The sequence below is a fragment of the Balearica regulorum genome, chromosome 2 (genome assembly GCF_011004875.1).
Source record: "Balearica regulorum gibbericeps isolate bBalReg1 chromosome 2, bBalReg1.pri, whole genome shotgun sequence".
NCBI classification, from domain to species: Eukaryota; Metazoa; Chordata; class Aves; order Gruiformes; family Gruidae; genus Balearica; species Balearica regulorum.
The window spans coordinates 153,383,287-153,389,235 of record NC_046185.1 but is presented as its reverse complement, the minus strand read 5'-3'; positions in this window follow the sequence as shown (position 1 = coordinate 153,389,235).

The window sequence follows — 5,949 nt, the reverse complement described above, 5'->3', positions numbered from 1 at the left end:
TACAGTTTTGTTCCTGTCAACAGCTACAATTTTTTCAGTCCTCACAGGGCTGCTTTCACTCAACCTAACCAGAATCCAGAACACGGGCCTGATACCATTAAGGGTTTCAATTACCTTCAAAGTTACAAAACCTACCTCATGCTTTCAGATGAAACCTGACATACAAAGTCAACAACGGTATTACTAGCTTTTAAAATGCCATAATCCACGCCTGGGATGTTTATGGAGGATTTTCCATGGTCGCTCTCCCCGATGTGTGGGACCCACATTCAATTCGTCCTCTGCCCAGAAACATTCAACCTTGCTTCTCCTGGAAGAGCCTGTAACTATGACGCTAGTCGGGCTCTGCCACCTGTACACCATTGTTCTGACCATACAGTTCCTGCTTCCTTACCATTGCCGTTCCTCTCATCATTTTCTCTTCAAGATAAAAGTTGAACTGTCTTGAGAAACCTCAGGAATTTACAACCTTGGTGTTGGGTGCATCATCTTGACTAACTCTAGCTATTGAAAAGTCAACCCTCTCATCCTAGCTCTTCTCTAACTGCTTGTATGTTCAGAAGAAGGAAAGGGACTTCATCGAGGGCAAATAATTCCATCCTCAGAGAGTTATGAACTGTACTGTGGAAATGCTGCCTGCTATCCCACTGAAATAGAGAATTAGATGACAGAGGAATACCTAGATTTTAGATGGCCATTGTTAGAGAAGACAGATATTACTTCAAGTTGTCCAGGAGTCTGGAGAAAAAAGTCTTGAACTCTCTGTGTCTGCTCCTATAAACCTTTCTGAATTTTAATGTAAATAGTCATGTGTTGTGTAGAGAGCTTGTGCACATCGAGAGAGAGAGATCCAGTTACCACACTGAGGACCAGCTATCTAGAGTTTAGACGTGCAACAATTTACTGTATGATCTAATGTCTGGCCCTTGAGGTAATACTGTTTCCCACAGTAGGTTCACAAATGCCAGTGTAATTCTCTTGGGTACACCAACGTGGGATGTTCTTCAAGATTTTGCCCCCTCTACGAACTCTGCAGTGATGAGGCACAAGTAAATCTGCAGTTCACGTTCCAGATGTGAAGCACTGTTCTTCAGGCAGTTCCACTTCTGTCATCATTGGACATGTTCAGCTTCATGAGTGCTGAAGGAGAACCAGGCAGAGCACTCCAGGCTCATTTCGTACCACTCCCACTGAATACTCTGCTAAGACAGTAGGCATTACTATTTGTTTCCATCCTATTTGTTCCAGTAAACTCCTCGCGTCAGGTACCTACTGGGGTTGGGGTTTTCTGTTGCTGGGGAGGGGCTGGTTTGTTGTTGTTTGGGTTTTGGGGTTTTTTGCTTAGATAAGTAGTTTAAAAAAAAAAAAAAAGACAACTTTAGTATAGCGGCATGGAAAAGCTGCTGCCACATCCAGCTAGGCTTTCTGCTGCAATTATCGATTGACACGAGCAAACAAAACCTGATTTGGGCTAAATGTCACATATCAAGTGTCACCTGGCCACGTATCAGTTACGTGCCCTGTATTTTTGAATACCTTTTATCTTCCATTATATTGCTAAAGATTCAAAGCAGATTAATTCATCAGTAATATAATCTTTATAATCACATTTAAAATGTATTTAGTCATTGTGCTTATGAAGAGATTTTATTCATTCGACAGGCTTATTTCCTTATCAAGTATGTATTTTAAAACCAAGCTGCTGTTTTTACACCACTTCTCTATATATGAAAAGTTAATGTTTTATTTTAATAGGAATTATTTTTATATCAGCAATTCCATTAAGTGTGTTTCACTTTACTGGGCATCTGTCCAAGACCCCAGATAACTAATCTCTAAAAAGTGACCTACATACTTAACCATTGTGCCTGTTCATAAGGGACATTAATTGACTCATATTTTCTGTTTGATCTATACACAATGTCTCTTGTGCAACTGCATAAATCATTATACATTAGTCTTTTTTTTCTGTATATGAAGTTTTCCAAGAGTAATTCAGACAGATAAAATTGCCCCATATCCTAACAAAAAATTAAGTTTATGTTGACACTGTTAATCACTTTTTCCTCTGCCCTAAATATAGTCTTTATGTAGAGCACAATAAACCCACATAAGCGCTAGGTTCATTTTCTTACCATTTCAGCAGAGGCATGCATTGGAATCACATTTTTTTATACAATCTGCTATAACCTGATTCTTTCAGACTCTTTAGACTGGCTCCACAGCTGAAATTTCCTATTTTCAAACCCTTTGCAGGGGGCAGAGGAGTGGGTGAGGAAATGCTTTGGCCAGATGTAATGTCTGTTACAAAAACCTTAGAGCACAGCTTTGATAATTTCATCATGGGGTGCCCTTCTTGCTGTGAGGAAGCTTTTCCTACCTTCAAATTTGGCATATGCTCACTTGATAAAGCTCCTCAACATCTCTGTAGCCATTCCCTTAGTGTGAAGTGTGTATGAAAAAGCGTAACCAGTTCCATTGCCACACGTGGAAGCTGACAATCTTTCCAGAAAAAAATTCAAGCTTGAACATGGTTACCTAGAGACAGCTAAGTCATCAAACTCTGCTACAAAAGCCATCACTCCAAGAAAAGACTTTGAAAAACAAACTAAAAGGAATTGATAGAAAGTGATACTTGCAGAATGACAATAACTTGTTCAAGTTCCCTTATATCTGGTTTTGGGCAAATGTCCAGTAGAGAGCAGCAGTTCTGTTGTCAGTCCTTTATTAAGGAGATCTGGTACAAGTGTGCCACTACAAGATGGCTCTGCCCTGAGGCCTGCAGATACTGCAGTGCGTATTTCCACGAGTTGTTTTTCCTCTCCCCTCATGTGTTTTCAAGTCGGACACTGAGACCTCTGCTGTTAGTGAAAGAAGAGAGCTCAGCTGCGTTATGAGGAAAAATCCATTTCTGATCCCCAGGGCGCTAATGGCAGACGTGGGAGACCAAGCAGAAGACGTAAGCATTTCCAGGGCTAAAATATGGCTCAAGAAACGTAGCATTTATTTCTTTCATTCTAGAAAGGGGAGGGCGGGGGCGCACTGGAAACAAAGGGCTTTGTCTGTGAAACCAACTGATCTACTCAAACAGTAAGAGCTGATGTTAAATGTTGTTTGAGCATAATGTTTCTAACCTCAGGAGTGCTCCAGACTGAGGAAGAGATACAGAACGAGATCTAACATTGGCCAAACCAGTTACGCTGAGAACTGCTGGGACAGCAGATCAACTTTAGAAGCTCTGCAGCCACACGCTACAGTGGAAGTGGATACCAACCCTCTTCAGACTGTCTCAGTTGCAATACAAACTTTAAGAACAGCTTTAAACTGTGGCCAAGTTAACATTACACTTATGACTGGAAATTACATGGATATTAGTAACTGATTTAACTGGTAATTAAATTATATAAATATTTAAATCAATCTCTTAACAACAATTCTGAAACCACGTGTCTTCATTTTTCATAGAACAGGGCCATTAACTTACCATACGGAAATTCATTTGTTGTTCTAGATCTTGAGATCATATCTCATGTATTTGTCTAATTCTTTTGAATGAGAAAAAAAAATTCTTTTTAGGAGCTCAGTTCAGGCTTCATAGGACCTATGGAAAAACACTATACTACCTGACACAGTCCTGTATAATCTCTCATACAGACAGCCCTTGCAGACATGACTATGGGATGCATTACTATATAGTCATGGTTGTAATGCAGAAGTGAGCAATTTATTAAAGTGAATTCTATCTAGCCTGAAGAATGGATTTTCTTCCACACTGTGCCTTTACCTTTTCTCCTGTTTTCTGTATTCCCACTTTTTATTCCCCACCCTCCATTTCCAGAATGATCTTTCCATATGCCTGGGTTAAAATTGCGTTACTACCTTTTCCCTTCACACCATTATGTTTCAAAAGGCACCTAAGTTTTTTATTATATTTCATTTTTGTGACCTAGAACTAGTAACTACTGTGCCTCAATAGCAGTATTTGTAATATCATTTTTTAAGTATTTAGATAAGATTCTAGAATTATTAGAATTTATATAGATCAAGATTAAATAATTCTCTTTTTGGCCTTCATTAAATGGGACTATCGGTCAGAAAGACTACAAATTGAAAATTTGTCAATATGATTTTGTGTGTGTGTTAGAAAGCTATCAAATTATAAGTCACTTTTTACTAACTACATATTAGCACAGGAACAGCAGGAACAATGAGTGTGTCTTCTCAATAGCCACAAACACCCTACCCCCCATCTGCCCCCCCGAGATACCAGAAACTCTCTACTTGTGTAATATGCTTTGGCTGCTTAATCAGTTTGGAAATAAAGTGTAGACATTTATACTCCACAAGGTGTCACTGTAAAACAGCTGGAAAAAATCATGTCTCGTTTCAAATTTAACCCAAAAGGTCAGAAATGATGAGCATTGCAACTTTAACAGAGCAAACCACCACACTCTCTACTCAAAGCAATGTAACAATAAAGGCAGCGGGTATTTCTTCTTGTAAATAGTGTATTTCAAAACCAGTCTATTTTTAACTTATTTGCCTAGCTGAAGGCTTCAAAATTGTCAGTAACTGTTTAAATCTGGGACAGCATCCAGCAAGTATTTTATCAGGGTACATTCCATTGCCCTTTAGTCAACTACTGTTGGCTTAGTGAAGAGGCAGAGAACAACTTCAGACCCAACAGCTTAGGTCTGCAAGGCATTTAAGTATTTAAATAAAATACACTTTGACTATAAAAACATCTTCCTTTTAATTAAATGCAGCATGTTCCATAGAAATTTGAACATCTCCCTCTCAAATACAAATAGTTGTCAGCAATAAAACTAATGAAACCTCATTTTCTATGGTTCACCTGCAATGAGTGAATTAATTCTCTGGATTCTAACCAGAGAGAATTCCAAGTAAGTTTTCTTATATCTAACAAAGCTTACATTGTAGCTTTTACTTTACTAAGTCCATGCCTTCTTTGGTAACCACGTATTTTCATGAACTTTTGAGAGATCTTTGACACCTCTATCAACTTTAATTGAAATTGACCATCAGGTTCAAAACATTCTAGAAGAAATCAGGCACAGACATGAGTGCTTAACTGTCATTCACAGGGAACGAGATTAATAGTCCAAGAAAATGAAAATAATCTGTAAGAAAAGATACAGAATGTATGGAACAGATCTGCTAGCATGAGGGAGATAGCTATAGGTGACACTTTACACAAGATACAATAGAAACTGGAAGTAATTTTGAAATGTTAATGCTTTTCATCCTGTGCTCAATACAGCAGAAGTTTGATCCCTGCATAAAGCAACAGGATTCTTACACAAAAAATAAAGAATTTAAAAAAAAAAAAAAAGTCCAACATGCAAATTGACAATACCTCCCTGCTTGTGTCACTCTGTAACACTACAGCTTTTAAACACTTTGTTCACTCTATCCTCATTTTTTCCTTGTTTCTCTCTGGCCATATTTCATGTTAGGCCCATTTCTAGTAGACACACTTCCGAAAAGCTAATTAGGTCAGGCCTCAAATGAGAGAAACCAAAAAACATCTACTTTGAAGATCTCAACAGATTTTGGTTGCCAACTTGTGCCAAGAAGGCTGCAGCTCCAGGCCCACGTCTGGATCTTTGAAGTAATGGACAACTTCACTGGTAAAGAAGTAGGTATGTAGGGATTTAAGCACTTTCTTGTTTGTATGGCAGCTGACAAAGTTCTGAAAGCTTTTAGTGCATACAACCAGGATCTTTGAGAATCTAGTTCTTCAAAACTGATTCCATCAAGCAAAACATCTTAGTATACATTAAACTTAAAAATGTGTTTGCACTTCTCTCACTTCTGTAAGAATTAATGAAAGCTTGAAACATGATAAATACCTTGCTGAAATTAAAAAAAAAATAATCTTAAGAGAACTACTTTAGAAGAAGCAGATCCTAAGGGTCCAGACTCTCT